Source organism: Sylvia atricapilla, chromosome 12 (genome assembly GCF_009819655.1).
Source record: "Sylvia atricapilla isolate bSylAtr1 chromosome 12, bSylAtr1.pri, whole genome shotgun sequence".
Lineage (NCBI taxonomy): Eukaryota > Metazoa > Chordata > Aves > Passeriformes > Sylviidae > Sylvia > Sylvia atricapilla.
In genome coordinates, this window is record NC_089151.1 from 15,576,767 (window position 1) to 15,601,766 (window position 25,000).

General features: G+C 38.1%; 2 protein-coding genes across 2 annotated transcripts in view; one reads left to right on the forward strand and one right to left on the reverse strand.

Annotated features, from left to right (window-relative positions):
* C12H19orf12 (chromosome 12 C19orf12 homolog) overlaps positions 1-24,637 on the reverse strand; it is a 347,603-nt gene extending 322,966 nt beyond the window's left edge. Inside the window, exon 1 of the mRNA XM_066327937.1 lies at positions 24,633-24,637. The gene's annotated coding sequence lies outside the window, so the exon portion shown is untranslated. The remainder of the gene's footprint in view (positions 1-24,632) is intronic.
* Positions 1-25,000, forward strand: part of ZNF536 (zinc finger protein 536) — a 232,536-nt gene that overhangs the window by 50,790 nt on the left and 156,746 nt on the right. The window contains exons 2-3 of the mRNA XM_066327932.1: positions 3,336-3,430; positions 15,946-16,012. The gene's annotated coding sequence lies outside the window, so the exon portion shown is untranslated. The remainder of the gene's footprint in view (positions 1-3,335; positions 3,431-15,945; positions 16,013-25,000) is intronic.

Sequence of the window (25,000 nt, forward strand, 5' to 3'; positions counted from 1 at the left end):
CGCTCATAGGGAATAATTATTTAAACATGACACCTCATTCCATCAGAAAGGGGATGCAGTTTACAGAGGGCCTGAGCTCTGTCTCCTTGAGATTAGCAGGGCTTTAGCATTGAGTTGAACAGGAATGGGATGTGCTGCTAATGAAGCCTTTTAGTCTCAGCATTTGGGGAGAAGTCCTGTTCAGAATAAGTCCATGCTCAAGCTTCTGTTTTCCCTTGCTGTGTGTTAGATTTCTCTCTGTAACCTGCAGAAGTTCTTCTGGCCTGTGCTCATCAGTGGGACAAGATTACTTTCTCCTTTTCATGTCTCTAATTCATTGCAAGAAATGAGCTACATAAGCATCTTTTAAGAACGAATAGAAATTGTGCTATCATACCCTAGTTACATCTCACCACTACTTTTTATTTTTATCACACTGTTCCTGAAGATCTTTGGGGTTTTTTGTTCTCTGGGGGTGTGCTGGATCTCTCACTGAGCCAAGTGCAACTGCACAGCAGTGTTACTGTGGGAGGCTTACTGTAATAAATTGGTCTGTAAGGATTCATGGTGCCATTTTTTAATGCCAGGGAGTGTATTAGACACTGGTAAACTGGCCCAATTTGACCTAAGTGGAACTGTCTTAATTTGTTTCCAAGCAGCTTGCTGCCTGTACCTTTAAAATATCTACTTTACATAGTCAGTGTCAAATGTGTTAGAATAATATTAGCACAGGTAAGTAAAATACCTTTTTATAAGGCTTTAAATCATTTCTGCTACAGTTTAATGTGTAAAGCTACAGATTTTCCCAATTTGTTCGTAAGGTTATGTATCACAGACCTTAAATCATTTAAGGTTTTAAACCTGAGGGGTTCACTCTCAGTCATGAACTGGAAAGCAGATTGCAAGAGACATTGACATGCTGATCAATGACATGAAGCCTCCAAACAAATCAGTACAGGACTTTAAGAGATGAAGCCTTACTGTGTTCTGTCTGTCATCAGAATTTATAAAGCATCTTAGTGAAAGCCCCTTGAGAATCATTCCTAGAATTTTGCAAGTCATGAGCGTGTATGTAAAAGCTGAATTTTTTTAAACTCAAGTAGCCTTGTAACAGCATAGCAAAAATGTGGTCTACGATGCTGGTGTAGGAGTACTAAGAACCTGTTTAGTGAGACAACATCTTTTAGAAACCTAACAGTTCATTATCTTTGTTTCTGTTTCTTGGCTTTTGCATTGAATGAGCTGCAAGTAAACACTAGAAAGGTATATATCTTTGAGATTTTAAGACATCAACAAGAGCAGAAATTCCAGACAAACAAGCTGTCACTGTTTTTAGATACTGTGCAACTGAAAATGTTGGATGGGTCCTATGTTTATCTGCAGCAGTCCAGGAATTTGCTGTTTCTATGTGCTCAAATATAGTAGCTGAAATTCACTTTTTTGAATTCTAAAATGGTATGACCCTTCATAAATGGGATCTGAATCCTATCTAGATACAATTTCATGTTTAGGAAGACCAAATCTGATGACAAGGGTTTCCTTTATCAGTTACAAAAGGTTTTTTATTCTCTACAGTTAACATTGTAGGTGCTTCTCTTAACTTTTTTTTTTTTTTTCTCATGTAGCTGGATTTACCCATTGATATGGGGTTCTGGCTTGGAGTAATGTCTTATACCTGCTCACCACCCATTCAGCTCAATAGGAAAGTGTCTCATGAGAGGACAGGCTTTGCTGTTCAGGGCTTATAATGCAAGTATAAACCCAGAGAAAACTGGCAGGTAAAAGAAAACTGGGAGTGGGGAGAGAGCAGGGAAGAATGATTTCCTAGGTGTGAGGAACAGTGGGCATGGCACACCAGGTGATTACTGCAGGATAGTTGGTTTGCTGTGGAAATATGAGTTTTAAAGAAGGGGCTTGAAGCTTTAATTGAAGTAATTCTCCTGTGTCAGAAAAGTTGTATGGCAGAATTATCACTTGGAAAAGGTTTTGAAACAGGTGGCAAAGACTGGTTCAGTTTGCAAGTGAGGAGGGAAGCAGCAGGATTTGGGAAGCCTTGTGGTGAACCATCACAGTGGCAATGGGTGGCCTGTGGTTGGTGTGGAGGGGAGCCCAAGGGGAGCAGAAGGTGGTGTGGACACAGTGGGACACTGCAGGAGCCCTTTGCACTGGGAATAATCCTGACAAGGTGGGCACTGCAGGGATCCTCGAGGATACAAGAGAATTGTTGTATCAGTTTTGCACTGTGCTGCTCAGTAGTGAACTTCTGTTTTCAGAATCGTTTTAGACTGTTTTCATCATCAAGAGGAGCCCTCGAAATTGTTGTTTACCCTTCAAGCCAACAAATAGAGTTGAGCAACAATGTCGTCCTGTCGGTGCCGACCAATTTAACCCAAATGCAGTCCAGTGGCCAAGCTCCTGATTATTTCCCCCAGAAATGAAAGCTGCAATTCTGTCCACACTAACTACCACAGCCTGCCACTGTGGCTCTCAGAGCAGCCAGTGCCTCTCTGGGCAATCAGTGTTGGTAAGGTGGAGCCCTGAGGCTGTGGTGCTTGAACTGGGGTTTCAGAGCCTGCTGTATGAAAGAGTTTTGTTGATGTAGATGTACAAAGTGTATTATTTGGAAGTGACCTTTAATTTTATTTGTTAGACATTCATAGGAATAAACATAGTTAGAATTCTCAGTCATAAATTCTTCAGATTATAGCTTCAGTCGAGTGAACTTTATTTTGCTCTAAGAACGCCCTTTGTTTTTGTTTCTATTTTGCTTACTAATGTAATGGCCCTAAATTCACTACTGACAAATATCTTGGAAGTATTCTGCTTGGCTTTTACTGCTGGCTCTTATCTCTTTTAAGTAGGGTTTATTAGATGAGATCATCTACAAAGGACTTATTTCTGTTATAAAATGGAATTAAAAAAAAGTAAAAATACAATTAGTAGCTGTTCTCTTTTTACTCAGTTTGGAAGATTAGAATATCAATGTCAAAGAGAATAACTGGGTTTCTGGAGTATGCTATGAAACTTTTGTTTTATCCTGTTTTGTCCTCTTTTGCTGTACTGTCTAGGGGAAAGGATCAGAAGAATTTCATTCTGTTCCTCATCATTATCTTGAGAGGAGGTTTTCCCTCTCAAAACAATCCAGAACTGAAAGAAGTTTTCAGTTACAAATATGAAATGACCACCAAACACATACATTATGAAAGCTAAAAAATAAAAGGTGTTAATCCCATTAATATTGTAATTCTTAATGCTCTTTGCTGTCCTGTAGATTGTCTGCTTGAGGTAGCATTGTAATATTCTAATGTAAATGTCTGATTCAAACACTGAGTTTTGACATATTGAATTTCTCACAGGTTTTATTTTTCCAGTTGTGACCTTCAGTACCCATCCTGTGTCTTTTAAGAATTTCCTCATCCAGGGAGCAGATTCGTTGGCTTAAGAATAACTGGTAAGAATAATTATATTGTTCTCATAATGTTTTCTTCTACTTATGGGTCTGAATCTAGGTTTTTTTTCCCATATTTAAAATAAAATGTAAAATGAGGTACCTAAACTGGATTTTTAAATCTGTTCTCACTTTTTTTTTACGTCTTCAAAAATATTATGTCTCTGTCTTGCAAAACTTTTTATTGTGGTTCTTTCAGGTTGTAGTGAGCTACAAATAGATTTTTTTTTTTTTCAAGAAAAAATTCTGCTTGGTAAAATCATGAACATTCATCTTTATGCAGTTGATATGTAATAATTGTGTTGGGGATGAATCATCATTTATTACTTTATCATCTGACTGCTGATTTAAAAAAAGCCCATGACACTCCTGATTAAATTAATTTTATCATTTTTTGGTTGTTGGTTTTTTTTTTTTTTTCCCCTCCTGTAAGTTCAATAGAACATCTCATGCATATTATTAAGAACCATATTCTGTCGTATATTAGCATGAGAAGAACACCCATGAAAATCAGTGGGTGGAGGGGTGTACTACATTGTATATGTGATTTTCCTCTGAGCTATTCCAGTGCAGGAGAAGAAAAGCTCCTGTAAAGTCTGAGAAATCAGATTGGTGTGGAAATAGGTGTGAAATCAAAATTGGGTTATTTGGCCCTCAGTTTGAAATAAAAGTCTAGCTTCTTAGGAAATAACCAATAATTAATTCCACATTCCACATGCATTAATTGATCCTTAAATCAAAATTTCTGATAGCTTCTGCTCCCAAATCAAATTCTTATGTTATTTCTTTATTTTAATTGTTATACTGGGTTGTCCATTCCTTTTTATATCTTATGAATTAGTAGAAATTCTGTGATTCAGAGGAATTGTGCTGATTTATAGCTCATGTGAGAGGATATCCAGGCATATTAAAGCTTCAGTACTGCAAATGCATAAGCAGGTATTGAATTACTGATGCTAATGGAATTACTCACGTGAGTAAAGTTAAGTAGAGACGTAAGTGTTTTCAGGATTGATGTCTGTACTCTACGAATTTATATCATTTAAGAGTATGGCTCACAATTTTTAAAACTTACTAATTGAATGTGAGCTACTGGATTTTATTTTAGACAATTGACTTGAGAAGAATTATGGTGACTTGATTCTAGAATAATTCCATCAGCTTCAGAGAAGAGATGTGCGTTTTTTAATGCTGTAAATAAGGATGTAGTTTGACCAATTCTCTCCACTGATCCCCACTAATATCAGGAAATATTTGCCAGAGTAAAGGAGGAGCACAGGACCGGACAATTAGTGATACAAATGGTTTCAATCAAATGGTTAAATAGCTCAGCAAAGACGTGGTTCGTTTTGTAATAGCATTTGGAATCCAAATAAAACCATCTGAGGGATGTGCTGTTTGTTGTGATGTTAATGCACAAAACAGAAAACTCTCAACATGTCTTGAATTTCAGGGGGGTGTTATGAAGCCATTAGATTAAAAAAAAAAAAAACAAAAAACCAAAAAAAACAGAAAAAAACCAACAACAAAAAACCACCAAAATATTCCAAGCCCACAAACTTAAAATACGCATGCAGGAGCTCATACTCAATTCTAATTAACAAAGCTTACCTTTCTCTTGACCATAGAGGTCATCATGTAAACTATTTAAATTGATAGTAATATTATGCAGCACGAAATTAATTTCACATTGTATACAGTTTTTATTGTGACTTTATCTTGTTTCAAAAGTGCTTACTTTCTGATTTTGTGGATATTACTGACTGGATTACTTTTATTTTGGTTTTTACACAACAGTTATATTAGAAATTTGCTGTTTTATTCTTACCTTCTTAGTAAAAATCCTTTTATCACACAATGGGTAATTTATATCCATTACCAGCCCTTTCAATCCTTTTCAGTGGTGCTGTCAGTGCCTTTGGCACAGTAATGATTAATGTGATCTAATAATAGTGTGCCATTATATTACCTTAGTAAAACATGTACCAACATCCTATTCAGATCTACCAAATTCATAGCTTCCTATAATATTTTTGTTGAAAGACAGGATTACTATTTTTCAAAGCGGAATTTTTTCTTTTTTTTTTTGCCTTTAACATATTTAATGAAATTCACAATTCTTTGCCATGGTAATCTTCGTGCATGCATTTGGGCTTGATGGGTGAATTTTATATCATTCTGCATTATTATGATTTGTTAGGCAAATTGTTTGACACGTAAAGGAAGATATGCATTACATTGTTTTGCTTTGTTAGGGGTGCATTTTAAGCATTTGGTACCTTCTGATTATTTTGCTGTATTTATCATAGAGGGTATATTTAGATTGCAATAAGGAAGAATCTGTATTTGGGCTAAAATGTGTCCATTTATATACATTCTAACCCAGATACTGCCACATTCTGCAGAAGGCAAGCTCTCTGCTCCTCTGCCCAGCAGGACCAGTTTTGGTTACAGTTCGTTTGCTGTGGTGCTTGTTCTTTGGCACTTCCTTGCCTTTTTTTTTTTTTTTTCTTTTTTTTTTTTTTTTTTTTTTCCAGTAGAAATGTGCAGAATGGTGCCCAACTGTTAGCTGGAAACTGGGATTGTACCTATAGTTTTCAACCCAAGGTGAATACAGCCCAAACCACACAAATCTGCCCTGTACCTGAGTTTCACCCAGATACAGCATTGCTTGAGCCCAAGCTCCAGCTGTTGTACTGTCAGTTCACTCAAAAGGCAGAGAAATGGTCCAGAGAACACATTTTTTGGTAATAAAAAATGTTGATGCTTGTAGAAGTGTTGGAGTGGTGAGTGACTGCCTTCAGTCATTCCAGTCAGGCACTGATGAATTCATGGAGGGGTTTGGTGCTGCTCTTGCATCGAGCACTGATTCCCCCAGTCCTCTGCAACAGGACCTTCCAGTCTTGGGTTCATCTGTTTAATAATGCTCCTAATCAGCATGGCTAAAGAGTTGGGATAACACTGCATCCTTGCAAAGCATCTTAAATCTTCATCACCCCAAGATGTCATTATTGCAGTCAGGGAGTCACATACTTAACACTGTCACAGCAAAATCGAAATGAAACTGCATGTCCACATTTTACCTCTACTTTGTGATGTTTGTTAAATACGTACTCTTACTGTTTCATCATATCACAATAAATAATGAATGAGAAAAATATTTTAATCTTGTCAATACTGGGAATGTCTAAAAACAAGCAAAGTGTGCGTATGCATTTATGTGGATTCCTTATTTGATTTAGGCTAAGCGATACAGCTGTAACATGATTTGAAATATGCAATCAATGTAAACGAAGAAAAATATTTTGAATGCAGTATATAAACGGTGTGGTTCTTTAGACATATTTTTAGGAAAAGATAAAAAGATTATGATTGTCATACCATGTAACAATAATACTGCCACTGGAAATACATGCAGCAGTTTTATTTTCTGCCACGGTAAAGACAATCTTAAGTCTTGGTCATTTAAATCAAAGACATTCTCATCTCTTCCACATAGCTGATTCTTTGTGACATAACAAGAAACGAAGGGGAAAATAAAGCCTGAAATCTAGGTTTAGCATTGTATTCAAAAGGCTTAAAGAGAGTTCCAAAAGATGCTTCCCTGTTTTCAGTAATAGATAGTTACGTACAAAATACAAAGCCTTTTACTGTCCAAAATTAGTTTACTAATGGAGATATAGTTATTTAAATCTCTAACTAAGCTGTACCAGTCTTGAATTAGAGATGCCTTAGGTTTGGACTGTGTATTGTGCAGATTGCATTATACCTTACTGCTTTATTGCTCCTGCATCCTGCAGTTCTACCAGTCAGGGCCAAGCTGAAATGAAAAATGGTGGGTTTCTGTTTTGGGCTAAGAATAGAAAGGTCAGTGAAATGTTCCTCCCTCATTTTTCCACATGCAACTCAAAATAGATGTAGGAGACTGCAGAATAGACTTCTCCATGGTCAAAAGAATTTTCAGGGTCTGGTTGGTTTGATATGGGGTGTTTTTTGATATTGTTTTGATATTGTTCCATTCAGTGAGATTCTTGTACAAAGTGCCTGAGGCTCCAGGTTCCTCAGGGTAGTTTTGTGTCCCTTTCATTGGTAAGGATTGGAAGTCAGAGAATTGGCCAGTCAAGGATTATTTCATCAGCACATCTGTCCTTCTTTATTCTGATGGGACAGAGGCCCTGATGTGTAATCTCTGGGAGCAGGACTGGTTAGAGGAGGGAGAAGAGGACCCTGGTGCAGCTGCACAAGCTGTTAAAGAGCCTCATTACAGTTCACTGCCCTTGTTTGAGCTCCTGCCCGTGTTGCTGTACTGTGATCCTTACCACACTTGGGTAGGTTAGGAAGTGGCTTCTTTTGTGTGGCTCTGAAAGAAAGGCCTCCCAGTAAGCAGAGGAAGAAGAATAAAATAAAATTAAAGAATCTCAGCCTAGTCCTGAAAGATGGAAAAGCACAAGAGGAGAAGTATTTTTGGCTTTTAAGGCTAATTTTATCTCTTGTGAAGCCAGCAAGTCAATGAGTAGAAGTGGCAACTGGCAGTTCTTGGGTTATATTACTAGCCACTGGATTACTGTGTGACTTTAGTAATGAAACATAAATGTTCTCTCTGTTCCCCAGTGGGCATAATACCATTTACCTGTCTCAAAAATGCTTTGTAATTTAATTAACACTTGGAGTGCTCTTTGAGATCCTTAGATAAAAGCAGGCAAAATGAGTCAATTGTTACAGAAATCCCAATTTATCCCCATTTAAAAAAAATTACACTTTGTCTTGACTTTTTCAAACCTCAGATAATGTTTGATAGGAGTTTTGGGCTTTGTTCTTACTGGTCCTTGGAGTCACTTATTCTTAGTGATTTGCATAGGCATGGTGTAGGTATTACTTTTTTGTTCAACAGAGTATTTTGGTGGATCATAAATTACCAGTCCCTGTGCTGAGAATCTGCTTCTGTGAGAAGCATACATTTTCAGAGGAGAATTTGAGCTGTGCTAGACAAGTTCTGCATTATTCTTCAGTATATATCTTTCATCGTTTTGGGGGAAAGATTTCTTAAGTTTTGGTTGTGCATTGGATGTAATAGCTTGTTTTTTGTTTCATGAAGTTATGATGTATGTTACTAATAAATTACTTGAGAGAAGTATTACAACTGCAGCTCTTCCATAACCATGTTTAATTACTACATCCTGTCCTGGCCAGATCACTGACCAGTGACCAAACCAATTCCTGTGTGTAGACAATCCTTTCCTAGTACACCCTGAGCTGCCTTTGATTGAATTAACTGTACATATACTTCTGCTTTGTAAGCCAGCTGAGATGTTGATTTTTGCATCTGCTCTGACCTCCAGTGAAGAGGTTTATTTTTCAGCAAGCAGAAACACTTTCAGCAGGTGAGCTGCAGCTTCATCCATCCATGCTTTTCATCTTGTATTGGTAACAGCCAGATTCTTCTCTCAAATCCTAAAGCCCATCTCATTGCCCCTGGCGACCTAACTCATTCTCACATTTTTTTGTCTTTGACTTCATGCATTCGTGTGGGCTTTGCTTCCTACCCCTCACTTTTCTTTTCAGAGACTGTGGAAACAGCACACACATACCTGGATACAGCTGGGCTCAAAGTAAGGTTCTTGGCAAAAAGTCTGTGTTCATACATTTTCTCCCTTTTAATCTGCTTTCTACAACTGTCTTGTTTCAACTGCTCAAAAGGAGTTTAAACATGCTCCTATATAAGAAGATAATCTCAACAAGCATCTTACCACTAGCAAAAATGCGGCACACCTGTTTGCATGCAGGCTTGATGAAATATCTCAAAGTTATGCTAAGCAAGTCTGCCATTCCCTTCTGGTATTAAAAGTGTCATTATCTTGAAGTTCTAAGTTGCGCTGTTAGCGTAACAGCACATAATAAAACCTAGAAGGGAGTTTATACCTTTCTTATTCTTCCCTTCATCTTCTCCAGAAGTTGTTTCAGCAGAACCCTTTTGCTTTGATAATTTAAATAGACAGTCTGATGCAATTGTGACAAACTGAGGCTGACTCTCAGCTCTCGTGGAAATCTGGCAGTCAGAGTAGCTCAAGTGGTCTGCCACTGCTTTTCAAATATTTTAGAGTAATACAAACTCCAATTATCAGAAACTGTTTATCTTTTTTCTGACTCTACATCTCACTTTCCTTCTGTATAAATTTTACTTTTATTTCATTTTTTAAAGCATATTCTACCACAAAAGAACTGGGGAAAATGTAAAGAGGGAGATATTTGTGAAATTTATACCTCTGCCCACCTGTAGTGCCAGGTAGCAGCGCTGGGAGGAGGTGCAAATGGGCAGTAGCAGTGTGGACACCTGTGCACATGTACAGGACTTTCCAGGAGCAGCTTGCTTTAAGATCAGATGAAAGCGTGCAGCTGTAACAGTCAGAAAGCAGAAGCTTCTCTCCCTTTCTCCCTCATGCCCTTTCCCTGGAATATTACATTTTCACTGCAAGTGTGGCTGGATAAAATTAGAGCACATCTTAATGCTCTTAATAGAGATCCCAAGTGTTGCTTTGAATGGACATTGTCCTGTGAGCTCAACATTAGAGGAAAATTCTTGTGTTCCTTTTCTTTCCTGTGGGTAACTGCACATTGCGTAGCTGACCAAATATGCCAAGGCTATGGAAAAAGAGAAAATGGCAAGATGACTATTTCCCCAAAACAGTAAACACACATTGCAGCCTGGCTTCTTATTTGAGAATGCAAGATTTTACTTTTTGAATAACTACTGTATTTTAACAATAGGCATCAAGTGGTTGCTATGTGATACACAACAGTGTTTTTCATGAACTTTTGGCTGCTGAATAAGCCCAGCAAATATGGGTTCTTACCCTTTTAGTTTTCTGGGTCAATTCATTTTGCACAAAGGAGAGAATGATAATTTGAGTTGTAGGCAGAGAATGTTTTCTTCACATGGTAGGAAAGATGAAAGCTGTTTTTATTTGATTTCTTTTTAAATTAAAAATTATAATTCTTTACAGAGTTACAAATAATTATCTTATTACTGAAGGCATCCCATAAGTTTGTTAGAGTCTTTCTCTGTAAAATAATTGCTGATTGTCACTGCAAACTAAAAGTGAGGGAGAATGATGGGAAACATATAAATATATATGTAATGTGTTTGTGTGGAAGTAATTTTATTTTTTCAAAGTGCTATTTGATTGCCTCAAAAGTAAAGACTTAGGCAAATGCTCTTTGTTAGGTGGTGCTGGCTGGTTATAGAGTTGATTTCTGAACTGCTGCTGTCTAAATTCTCAGCCCTTTCTTGCTTATGGGGCAGAGAGGACAGAGTCTATCAGATTTAGTTGGCTTCCTGAAGGGACCGCACACTGGCGGTGCTTTAATGTTCTTATCTTCCATTCTTCTGTTGTTGGAATCCCATGGAGCAGGATCTCTGCAAAGTGTGGATCTGAAATCTGCACGAGAGCAGGGGCTGGCACTCAGTAATGGGAGGGGAGGGGACAGGTGAGGAGCAGGTGATGTCAAGATCTGCTGGGAACACTCAGAGGAGCAGCATCAATGGCACCTTCTGTGGAGAGACAAGGAAGACTCCAGAGACAAGGGTAAAGGAGAATGTTTGGGATGGGGAGGAGGGGCATTCAAGTTATGCAAGGGAAGGGAGAGATATGATTTCTAGCTGTGCAAAGGTACATGAGAACATGTACCTGTCTCTAGTTTCTCAGTGCTAAAATACTCATTTAATTGACATTATCTCTGGAATAAGTACACTCACAGGGGCCTACACAAGAAGGCTTTGCCAGAAATAGAAGGGCTTAGTTTGGAGAAGAGTGAAAGTTGGCAGAGTGTTGCTCCATCCTGTTGAAAGACAAAGTGGATGACTGCTGTTTATCATGCTCTTCTGTGAGGTGTTTCTAAGCCATGAGCTCTTCTGCCCTGTAGCAGATGTGGACAGGCCTTTTCTTGGTCTTGGTGAAATTAATGGAGCACAGAGTCTCTGTGGCAGATTCATCAAGGCTCTGGAGAGCAGCTGGCTGAACATGGATGCCCTGCTGGCCATGGCTGATGCTATACCAGATTTGGTTTTTCAAGGAAACTACAGTTGTGATTACTCTTCCTTTTGCTCTCTGTGTATGACAGCATCCATCAGTGCTCATCCATCCACTGAAGTGTCACAGTGAGATGTGTTTGAAAACGACAAAGATGTACAAATTTCATCTGCAGCATTTTGGCTGTTTATTCTCTACGGCTCTTTTCTTAGCCCCTCACCATGCTGCCAAAACACAGCTCTAGAACAAGCTCCAGAAAAGTTTCATTCACAGCCATCTCTCCTCTAATCTGGACATAACTTCAACCAATTCTCACAGTAGCTGTAGTTCTCCATTTGTGTAATTTACATAATTTCATTAGGTTGAATAAATTTCCACAATTTTTTACCTTCCTCTGCTGAGGAGGTTTGTGTTGGTTGTTATTGCTTTGGGATTTTTTGAGCATAGTCAAGCTCTCTCTGTATCCAGCCACTGTGGCAGGTACCAGCCAGCAAAGCACCCACATTTCACCTTAAGGTTTCCTTACCAAGAAGAATGAAGGAAGTTACAGTACATCCAGGTCACTGCATCTTGACAATGTTCAGAAAATTCTCATCTTGCCTCTGCCTTTTTTCAGTTGCCCTTCTCTTAAACGTACTCATTGCCTCTTTTTGGTTAAGTTCATTCCAAATCCAATTTTGAGGGAAATACCTTCTTTTTTTGGTCTCAGACGCAGCATCACCCCTGCCCCACAGATGATAGGGATTGCTTACTCAAATAGAAAGAAAAATTCTTTTATGGATGGCATTTTTATTTTATTTTATTAGATGTTTCATGTAAAGCATTTATCATTGGAATAATTTTCCCTCTCAAAGTCATATCAGACACAAAGCTGTCTTCAGGGCTATTTCTTCTAGTTCACTGGACAGCTGTTCTGCCTGAAAAGAAAGAAAAGATCATATATCAATCAAAGACTTCAGGAGAATCCTTATGTTCTTTATCTAATAGGAAAATCCTAACTGCGAGTTCTTGATCTTCTGACTTCTGCTTTTTCAGTTTGAAGAGCTGCATTGATATATTTTGCAAGACTATCTGTTGGGTTTATTTTTTTTAATGTATCTTTTGTGCGTCGTTTTGATGCTTGGAGGGTGTTACAAACTCATCTTCACTGGTGACAGCCACATCATAAGCAAACTGTTTTCTTACCCCTGTGACTCAATTCATCCTCTTCTGAATGTCACTGTGGGCAGAAATTAGTGCTACTTAGCAGAAACAAGGTTCTCATCTCTGCTCTGCTGGTGCTGAACTACTGATTTCCAGTGGAAAAAGACTAAAAGGCTGAAAGATGTGCTTAACCTGCAGCCTTCTAAACTGGTATAGATGTCTGTATTTACTCATCATTCTGCAGTTTTGTAACTCCATTGCAGTGAAATAAGTAACAGGGATTTTTTTTTTAAATATACTTTATTGCTAGTTATACATGTACTCCGGTCTGCCATGCTAATTTAATGATGATTCAAAGTACATTAGAGTTCCTAGTCTTTAGAAAAATATTCAGAATACGTTATACAATTAATTACACTAAACAATGTGTGTGTACAGTAGCAGAATTGAGATTAGTGTATATCCTTTCATCTGCAAGTGTGGGGTGAGACACAGAAGTGATCTTGGATGCTCCCTTTCAGCCTAGCAGTGATCACCTTCCAGACTGGAAACCACATCCTCCAGGCAGGGAATCCTGGCTGTGTTATGTTGTGAGCTGAGTGACAGAGAATGTTTGCACTGCCCAGGTACTCTGGAACCAGCCTCGAGGCTGACTTGGAGACACAGGAGCCCAAGGGAACTATTAACCAAACTTGGACATTTTTGCACAAGGGAAAAACAAAGGCAAACTCAACTCCAAGAAGATTTTTGCACCTGTTGGTGCCCTTTAAAGCAGTCTGTTACATGTTTGTGCTACGTTGGCACTGGATGGTATTTCAGAGCTCAGGCAATGCCATGTGGGGCTCAGCAATATAAAGATTTGCAGTGTTTTGATGTGTTTTGCTGAAAGAGACCCTCTGTTCTCTCAGCCAGCAGACCTTGACTTTGGTAAGGCTTTGCAAGGGCTGTCTGGCCTGGATTCCTTTATGTAGGATTGCAAGCAAAATTAAGGCATGACGCAGCTAATTATGCAGTGGAAAAGAGGTATGAGAAAGAAAAGATATGCCAGCATAATTGCTGTAAATTCTTGTATTTACATATACTTAAAGTAGTCCTGATCCAAAATTTCCCCAAGCAAATGAATTTATTGATTCTAAGCAGATCTTGGATCATATTGCTTGCCACATTGGATCAGAATATTGGGCCATCAAGTGCCATTGATTATGACCAGGAGCAGAAGATTTAGAGGAAGAGGCAAGAAACCTGTGATCAGTCATTGTGGAATAAGCTCTCCTTAAGGATGTTGTAATTATAAGCAGGACGCATGGCCAGTGTGCAAACCGTGATAGCTCTAAACAAAGGGAAAACAATGGGGATGATTTAATTCTTTTGCTTTGAAATAAAATAAAAAAAAATCAGTTTTATTTAATCAATAGACTCTAGGGTTTGATGTATGGATGAAAACTTACAATCAGTGGAATAATACTTCTGGTTAAGCACTTCTCATCAGGAACTTGTTTGACCTGTGAGCTGCTTCATTTTTTAAACTTAGATGTCTCTATTATAGAACTTCTAAAGATTGTTGCAGTGGCAGCATGGGGAGTGTGTGTGTGTGCTTTAATACGGATGCATCTTGTAGGAGAGGAGATAAACCTTTTTCTTTGTACACAGACACATACATGATTTATCAAACATATTGTATTACTCTGTCTTTACAGTAAAACGTACAGTGGATGTGAATTACTCTATCTGTGAAGGATTAGAAACTCTGATGTTCTGTCTTGTATTCAAGAAGAGGATTACTCTGCAGATAACGTGCAGATAATTTACTTTTAGTGAGGCAGCGCAGTTTAAGGACCAAAAAATCAACTTTCTTGAGGCAAAAGGGGATAGGAATTGGTATGGAAAAATATAGGGTAGTTGACCACTCATGGAAATTTTAAGAGAACATCAGAAACATATCATTATATATTTATTGAGCAGTTGTCATTTCCATCTTCCTAAAATGGTCTTTTGATTTAAAGAAAATTTAGAAATATGTTGTAAATGCCAAGTACCTTGAAATTCACCAATTTTATTGCATGCATTGGCATGATTGGCAGCATTACATGCCAACAGCTCATTTGAATATGAAACATCTGTACATTATTATTTAGGGATTTTTCATCTGTTGATTTTAGAAATGAGGATTTTATGAGTCCCTGCATGCATAATTTTGTGTTACTTATATACAGGAACAGTCAGTAATGAAAGAATTGGCTAAAAACATACTGTATATGGTGTTGTGATTAAGATAGGAAATGCAGTGTCTGAAGAAATACAATATTCACTGCATTTGATTTTAGGTGTGGCAGGAGCAATTAGGATTTCATAACAGTGGAAGTAACATGACAGTTCAAAAGCACAGTGAGAAGATTATGCTTTCTTATACACAGCAATGTAAATTCTTAAAATAACAATGTAATTTTTACATTTTTCACTGGATATCAAGATAATCCAATTTAGAACAATTTATTCTCAACAGGTATGGTAAAAATAGATATATCATTCTGGAGCGTGGTATAATACATTAATTTTTATGAGTGAGTTATGAAGATGTACAACTCAGGACCTAGGATAAACATCATATTCCTTAATTAATCCATTACATTATGGCACATATGTATCACTTTTATTACCCTAAAATGAAAAATGTTGGGGAAAGAAAAAAAGACTTGGTTCTTTTCTGTATTAGAAAACCTTTCTTCTAGAATCATAAAAACATAAAATCTAATGCAGCAAACACTGTTAATGAGTTAAACACCTAAATTCCTTGAAGACTTGTAAGATAAAGAGCCATCACCTTCTGGTAATCATTCAAATACATTCTTAGCTCAAACATATTAAAGCTTCTGCATGCACTTTCTGTATGTTTAAACGAATCCAGACAACTTAAATTCCAGCTAGAGAATGCTGGTGATTGAGCAACAGCATAGAAGCATAGTGGGAAATGAAGAAAAAAAATCATCTGTCCCTTTAATATCCCAAAATGCAGTGATATAGATTCTTACAGATTCAGAAGCCCCCCCCCCAGAGATCTACAATGAACCTTTCTGTCATATGGGTCATATCCCAGCCAAGATTCTCCCTTCTGCCCCAGCACAGACCTTCAGTAATCTGGAGAATTTTTTTAAATGGATAGAATGGGACTCATAATTTCTAGAGGAAGGGTGGCAAAATGTCCTCTTTGCCTGAGTACTCTGGCCTCAGCTTAGGAAGTTGTTCCCTTTGTCTCTGAGTGTGGATGGGCATCACCTTTTAACCACAGAGTTTTATTTACAGATTGGAGTGAATATTAGGCTGGTAATTATAAATGTTTTGTATTTGCAGCAAAGGGTCTTCAAGAGTGTTGGTCACCCGTTGATTAAAGAATTAAATCTCATCACACTCCAGCCAGGTAAGTCATATCAGCCCTGCAGCCTCCTGTACCTGTGCTTTGGGAAGGTAGGGGATTTTCTAAACAGCAATCACTGGCAAAGCTGTCCAGGGCACCTCTTGGAACAGACACCAGCTCTCCTTCAGTTCCTGGTCAGAGACTTCTTAGCGCAATTTCTCTCTTTGGCTGTCTAACATGGGAGCTCTTTTTCCACAATGTGGTATTTCAATTGTATTTAACTGCTAGAGCTGGGTGCTGAAACAATCACCTGCATCTTGTCTGCTGCACTGTATTGGAACTTCCTAATATCAAACCCGTAAAATTATGAATGTGTGCTTTGTGAGCCCAAGAGCAAACGATCTTTTACATATCCTTGTGAATACATTTTCACGTGATTTTTACAATGCTAGGTTATCTGTCACTATTTGTCATTTCTAAAATCTGATGCTAATAGAATTTAGTATTTATCGTTTTACATTAAAATAAGAAAAGATGTAAGACAACACAAACCAAAACACTATTAACGAAGAAACCAAATTAGAGATTATTGTGTATTGAAGACAACGAATTTTAATACAAATTAGCACAATATAAAGAAATATGTTTTTCTGCTATCTCAGTATTAGTAGAATAGCTCTGCTTTTCTCCATATGTCCGTGTCACCAGGTTGTTATTTCTTTTGTTTAGTCATATAATAGAATGTGTTGAGACATATTATACTCAACTTGTGTAACAGCCTACAAATACTGATTGCAGTTTGAGCTTGTTATGGAAAAGTATTGCCCTGTGGATTGAGAAAATGACCAACAGCGGACTATAATCTATGAAGCTGAGAGTAAAATTGCCAACTAGAGGTCATTTTTCAAACCAAGGGGCAATAGTTTTCTACTATAAACTGAATATTACAGTCAGTATATGTTTTATTAAACCATTTCAGAAACTTGGGAGCAGTTTCATTTAAACTTCTTGCTTGATGTGGCTCAAAGAACAGGCCCAGGGCAGCCCACAAAAGAGGCCTAGTGCAGTCTCTATAATAAATATTCTGTATACTCAGTAATTATGAAGGCTTTAGGCCCTTTATGGTGAATGGCCATATCCTGTCACCATTCTGAATCCTTAGCAGCACTTGAAGTCGTTAAGATTTGTGTATAAAAATGAGTGCAGGCTGCTGTTTCTCCCTGTAATACTGTGACAAACTACAGCCAAACTGTATAGAAAAGCCAATTATGGCTATTGCAATATAAAAGATTAAAATGTCTTTTCCTCCTCCATATGCTCTTACTGTTTTCCTTCCCTACTGAAGTATGGAGGTTGTGGCACTCATACCATAGGGGTGATTGCCTAGTGCCCCGGCCAGAAAGAGGATTTCCTCTCTGCAATAACAGAAATGACAATACGCATGCATGGGCAAAGTGAAGCCTTTAACCTTTCCTATAACACACCTTGCTTATCAGTAGAGGGTTCTGCTCCACCCTGTGCCTGTGAACAGAGGTGTTTTCTGCAGCTATTTTGTGGAGTGACTCTTAAATGTTAATATTTTTTCAGTACAAAACTCTCAGTGATCTTCAGGTTTTAAGAAGAGTGATGCGGAGTTCTAGCTTCTCTGCAAGAGTGGGGTGCAAAGAAATATCAGGAGGACCACAGTGGCTTTGGCAGAAGGAAGCCAAACAAAATATTTCACTTTTTCCTTGAGAATCCTTGATAAAAATAATCTTGTTTAGAGCTCCTTATGGGACTTCTGCTTAGCTTCATTTTTGTAAGCTTCAACATCAGTTTGTCTACCTTGCAGGATTTCTGATTTTCTATTTAGAGGTAAAGCTTAGAGTCTGGTTCTGGTTTTGTGGCACAACCCTATCACAGACCAGTACTACCATCTTCTTCCCAGCACACACATTTAAATTCCTGTGTGCCTAAGTTGGAAATTCAGATGTCACAGTCATGCTGGTAAATTGTGTGTTCCCACAACCATCACTGGAGATTTCTAAATGTATTTGCCAGATTATTGCATAGTTACGGCTATAGCATGGGCAAATTAGGAGCAAACTACGTTTTTCTACTTGGAATTTTAAAAGCCAGACCTTACATCCATATGTGTGTATATATTATACAGACACAGACATAATTTTCTAATGGTCATAATTTTAAAGGTCTACATAAAACTTCACCTCCGCAAGCGTGATGGATTAGAGTAATAAAAAATGGAGCAGCAAAAGTCCTGTTGTACATCTAGTCCATCTTCCTGACATTACAGTATTGTTCCCTGCAGGGTACTTGCTGATACTTTGGCCAGAGGAGGTTTAAATGTCCCAAGCAGTGAAGTTCCCACTAAAGTTTGACAGACATAATTCAAAGGATATTTTTCTGACCCTCTATCTTAAATTGAACAGTTTACCATGATATGTTGGTCATAACTTCAGGGACCTGTCTTGTGTGTTTCTCCTTGGTGCTTCCATGCCTCTAAATATTTGCAGAAAATCTCCATCAATTACTTTGGCATTGACCATACCATTTTCTCTCATCCTCCACGTAACACTGTCACTGGGCAGATTGTGAGGGTTTTTAAGACTGGGCCAAGTGAAGATAATGCTATTAATTTAGTGCTGCATGTAGTGCCTAATATATACACACTATATATACGATTATGTATCTAGTCTGTGTTCATTTCTAGGAGGATGTTGTTTAGAAGACTGTCTGATTGTATTGGGCCTCTGCAAACATATAATTAATCTCATTTTTAGCAATGCTTAGCTCCAAGCTGATGGTGTAGAAATATAGGGTTATTAGTTTCTAGAACATTTTTATTATGCACTTTCTATTTTGATTGACAACTATTAATACTTTAAAATGACAGAACTAAAACTTATGCTGCCAGATAGCATCAAATGTAACGTATACTAAGTAAACAGAAGCATGTGAGCAGGATAATATTTATTGTATAGTTATACAGCAATGTGTAAAAGACTAAGGAGAGAATTATTCTTCAAGAGGGATATTTGATATTTTATGCTCTTTAGAAATACAAACACAGGACTGAACTTTGTACCCGATTTCCTCAGGGTAGTGTGCAGATTTTATCTTCTGTCCTGGATAGGTTGTTCTTGAAAGCTTCCATTCTTCACCTTCCTCTCTCTCAAATTGTCTGTATAGGAGACGAGGGGGAGAAGATCCTTCCAAGATTAATTTTATGGCCCTTCTGCTTTACTATTTCATGGTTTGTCTTGTAGCTCCAGCTGAATTTTCTGTTGAGCCCTTCATGTCCAGTCAGATCCTGTCAGAAGTGTTGTGCAACAGGAGATTCACAAGGAGAGGGATTGTAACCATTGTGTCCAAGTCAGGTTGCAATTCCTAATTTGGAAAAAAAAAAAAAAAAAAAAAAAAGTTACCCAGGAAAATAGTAATTTTGTCTTTAGAACAAAAAGAATAGTTACTATGAAGTATATGCAAATTCCCCTTGTATTTCTAGTGAATATTTAATATAAAGCATTTAGAGGCAGGGCAAGAATTACATAGATTTTAAAAAACAATGAATGAAGATGCTCCCATATTCATGACACAATTCACCCATCTAAGATTACTTATGGAAGTCAAATTAACAGGAAGGACCTGGAATGTTCAGAACTTGTTTCAGAAGGTTGTTCATAGGCCTGGGTGTCTCCACTGCCATGCTGGAGCCAGGACTGGCAGAGGTGTGAATGTCCTGAAAACACATATAAAAAATCCAAAGTGAATGAAGGTGTAAATTCTTCTGCTGCATTAACAAGTCAATTGATAAAACTAGCATCAATCAGTAAGGAAGAAGACTTTGGGCTTTTTTTTTTTTTTTTTTTTTTTTTTTGTAAAATAATTTCAGGGTGTATCCTTCAGAGCAAAAACTATTCATCTCAGTTTTAAGAAGTTTGTCAAGCAGAGAATATATTAGGCAGAAATACCAGGTTTATCTCTTGTAGCAAAGAGAATAAAGTTATGCTAAGCTTGTGTTCTACTTGTATTAATTGGTTGTAATTTAGTTGACTATTTCAGTGCAGTACCTTGTGTACCTATCTTTAGCAGAAGAAACTCTAAGAGATGTCTTAAATTATTCTCAATTCAAATTTTTTTATGAATGATGAAGAGCAACTAGTTGTGTCCTTTGCCCACCACCAAAACAAGTAGCTGCAAAATCACAAGATAATATCATTATGCAGTTGGTGTAGACAAAAAAGGATTAATTGGAGAAGAAAAGGAGGGTCAGTGGGGGTGATATATTTCACCTTGATGAAAATACCTAATAGTCTTAGGTAAATGACTTTTGCCAGTCACTGAGACAAAAGGTGTGGAGTGTTTTAGTTTGTCCCTGAATGTGCCTTTACATACAGTGCCTGACTCCTACTGGGGCTGTTGGGCAGCACTTTTAAACAGTGGCACTTTCTAGCTGCAATTAAAATCTTGCTAAACACAAGATTATATATATAAAGTACCTGATCACCTAGCATTTATTATGAACTGTTTTGTGAAGTTCTGCCTCATTCCTTAGATAGAGCACATCATATTTTATTGTTGTAAAATTCTCTTTTGGATTACAACCTCCTCTTTTCTCTTAAGTGTGTGTGGTTGACTGCTGCAGCATTCACCCATTGTGCCTTCTGCATTTCCTTCAGCTTTTCCATTCCTTGCAAGTGGTTTTCCTTTTGACTTGTGCTCGGCATCAGGTTGATGCCATTAGCAGAAAATACCAGTCTCAAAATGTTTATTATGAATCTGGGCTGGTGAGGGAATTGCAGGTGCTTGTGGAAGTACAATTTGGGAAGAGTAGTTCTTGTCGATCAAGGCGATGTGTCATCATGCCTGTAGTACTTGTGGATTGTTATCAATCCTGTTACCAATTTGTGTCTAATCCTTTCTTGTCCATCTGTGATGCTTATGGTTCATCTCTTCTGGGCATTAATACCCACGTCTCAGAGTGATACATCTAATGACCGACCTCACTTTGAGGGAACAGTGCCATGTTGTGATGCAATAAAGTGTCAGGATGTCTTAGGTAAATAAGCCAATTGGTCTGGGAAGAGGGGAAAAAACTTCATCTGGAAGAAAAAAAAATAAGAGGAGAAGCTGTTGGTATATGCCTCTTATTGAAATGAGGGTACTACCCAGCAGAATATAAATGAAGAAATGTGCCATCACACGTGTAATTAAAGTAAGAATGGTTATATGGAGGTTGGGGTCATGTAAAGTGCCTTTCAGGTAACATTTTTTGATTTTGCAGCCATGGTTCCTGTAAACTCCTCTACTAGAGTCCAGGCCAGTGCAAATTGTAATGCTTTGTTCTGAGATTTGGGAAGAATTGCGTCAGAGATGTTACTCATAAGGATCTTAACTGCAGTCTTAGATCACCAGGGTCAGGATTTCAATGCCAGTACTGTTCCCATTTGAGCATCTCCTTTGTCTCCTGTAATGTAAATCCTATCCTCAGATGCTTGTGGAGGGTTGGCACTGATATTCAATGGGAGCAAAGACATCAGAGATCAGATGGAAAATATGTATATACTGCATCTGTGTATTGTATGTGGCAGCCAGGCAAAGTGATGGAGCAACACTTTAAAATAAACAGGATCTTTATTATACAGTCAAGTGGGGAAAAAGTGGATGTTTCTATTTATCAGTTGGGGATTTTTTTTTTGTCTTGGGTGTTTCTATCTTTGACTGATACAAATATTTTGGAATCTAAACATATCTCTGCAATACTGTTGTGTCTTTGTTGTGGATTTCTTTCATCTTAACTTATCAACACAGTATATGAGCCATTTTATCCTACAGTGTGATCATCATCCTAGTGTGTATTTGCTCATTAATGTCAGGTTAAGATCTAAAGAAATACGAAAGTAGGAGTGAAATTTCTTTCTTTCTTTTTTTTTTTTTGTTTTGTTTGTACTAATCTTTTTATACTAATAATGATGGGAAAAGGAGAACTGCACTGTGGCTTTAGGTAAAGAAAAAGTATATACATTTTCCACAAGTGCTCTATTGCTTCCAGACTTGGGTTGGTTTAAATATTAGAACTCAACCATCATCTTAAAACAAAAACTGTGATCCAATCTCTCTTTGGAGTAGGGAATAATTGGTTTAGTATTTAGGAATAATTGAAATATCCTAATAAAATATGCCTTAGAAACAAATGTATGTGAAATGCACATTCTAATATTTGCATTTTTCCCTGAATAGATTTTTTTTTTTAATCTATATTCTTTGCATAAGTCCATGGACAGCTGGCAAGGTCTGTTTTTTATATACCTGATGTGCATGGTGAAGAAATTTTGAAAAGAGAAAATACCAATGGAAAAATGTAAGAACTAATAATTTTTTAAGCTGCTGTTGGTTGCTAACGGGACATGCATTTGTTACACAAGCTGTCTTGTCTCTTTTCCTTTGTTTTTTTCCCCTACAAATTTACCCTAAAAGTATTTTTAGATAGCTTTTGCCTTTCTAAAAAATATAGAAACAAAACCAAAGCAGCTTTCTGATTTTCAGCTAAAAACTGAAATTTTTTTGAAGGCTACAGACAGAAGAAGGGGAGAGGGATGCAGGAGTGGCCAGGGAGACCACAATGTACACATGGGGGTGGATAATATAAGGTGCTGAAAATTCTCATGGTTGGAGCCTGCTCCTCTCCACTAGATAAGCAAGAGAATAATTGTACTACTCTGTGGCAAAATAAATCCCAGTAGGAGCACTGGGTGAGTGGTTTGCCGAGCATGAGGCTGGTGGTGAGAGGAGCCCACAGCAGAGTCCCAAGGAGGGTGATGGAGCACTGGTCCTTGTGCTGACAGCAAGGGTCAGAGGAGGTTTCCCAGATGAGCAAAACCCTGAAGCACAAGAACATGAAGTAAGTGAGTCCTTTTGGGGAGCTCAGTTGCAGGCTGAGGGCATCAGATGAACCAGGCTCCTTCAGAGCTACTCCTCATGCCCCACCCTTCACCTGAACCATCCAGCCCTTGACACTGCCTGTCTTTATTCCTCAAAACCTTTCTTTCCTTTTCTGGGGACACATCACCGCCCACAGTCTCATAAAAATGAGCGCTTAAGAATATGTTTTACCTTGAAAACTTTTTAATTTGATTGACATGATTTCCAATATAAAATATGTGTTCTGAAGTTTGCAGGGCGAGGTATGCAAATGTTTTGATGGAGTGGAAATGCCTGGTTTACATCTGATCATTTCAGATGGCTGGGCTATATTGTAATAGAGCATACCGAAACATAAATGACAGAATTTAAGGACAGTGTTTTGACTTTCCTAAGGTAAACATTTTCACACTGCAATGTCAGTTTTGGCCTGTTTTGGGTTGAAACCAAATTGTCAGCTGAAAATCCTTTTTAACAGATTTACCTATGCTAATGAGTTTAACAGCTCTGGCTCTTTAATATCAGTCCTTCCTGAGAATCACCATGTCTGCCTCTGCTTGTTGCTTTATTATTTTTCAGAGCTGTCAGTTTTCAGTCCTCTTCAGACTCCCTCCCCTGTAGCAGGAGGCACAGAGGTCTTTTTACTGCATTCAGACTATGAGACACAAAGAAGCCCACAGTCTAGTTACTGAGCTAGGTTTATTGCAGTAAGTTGGCATTGTGGGGCACATTCTTCCTGACATCTTGAAGCTTTTAGCAAGTCTTTTCTCTTATTTGAAAACTGACACAGTTTGGCTTCTGTTTATGAAGGAGTCACAGCCCTGCAACACTGATTTGTGCTTTCCTAACTCTGTTCTAGTGTGCTTTCAACAACATGGCAATCCCGTGTGAAACCTTGCAGCTTTATTTACTACATCAAGTTCAGCAGTAGGCAGTGCTTGAATTTGGGCGAAACTTGTGTCAGAAAAGCTCCGAAAAAGTAAAACAAAAAGAGATTGAAGGCATTTTTTTTAATATATTTCTGTACTCTCCTGTTTGTGTGTACATTTAGGTTTATATTAATATTGTTTACTATAATAATACAATATGTTAAGACTTGCTGGATTTCTCAGCTTTATGGGTCCAAGGTCTTCTTTACTGACAGGCATTGTCAATGTGAATTTTCCCAGGTCCCCTGAATACTTTATTTCAAGAGACTGACCTTACAACCTTGGCACCAATGCTAAAAATATCAATTTATTTACTGATTAAAGTAGTACTGACTTTTTAATGACAGTTTGTGTCTGGTTTTTCTTATGCATGTTAGTATATTAGACTAACTTTTTGCACAAACTCTCCATGCTGGGTAATCTGTCTCCCTCAAAATAACACTTTTATTTCTTCTTTTTCAGAATGATTTTTTTTTCAAAGATTGTTGACATCGGCTTGATTTAGAAATAAAATCATCTCAATTGAAGTATTTCAAATATATTTTCTGAGCAGTTCAGTTTTCCACATAGTCTCCCAGGTTTCTGTGGCATGCAGCAAACCCTCTTTGTTCCAGTGGGGCCCTCTGGGCAGTAAGAGTGGTGTGGGAAATGTACTCTGAGAGGGTCTAAAATAGACAAGTGGGACTGGGCTCCTGCTCCCTCACTTCCAGTCAGCCCTGTGATGAGGAGAAAACAGAGGAATAATCTCAGAGGGGGAGCTGGCAGCCTCTCCAGCCTCACCCTCAGCGTGGTGTGCTCTCCTAGAGAAGATCCCTGGTGGCCTTTGGTACCACCTGACACCCTGTGCTCATGGCCTTGGGTAGGGACCTCAGGGATCACCTGATATAACTTAAATTTTGGGAAGCTAAGCAGGCTCAGCAAGGCTGTGGAACCTGGACATGTGGCAAATCCAGGAAAGGAAAGGGATTTATTTCTCTTTGGTGGCCCAGGGCTGCTGCAGGATGGGAACTGCTTTGGGCAGCATCCTGTGCAAACACCGAGATGGTGGCTTTGGAGCACCTTGTGCAGCTGGGTGGAAACAGAGGGAAGGGAACCATCTCCCATTTGACAACAGGAATAAGGCCCATTTTGTTAAGGGGATTCACAGATGAGGGTTTTCAGTCTTTTAAAATTAGTGCAGAGGAGGAAGTTAGGAAGGTAA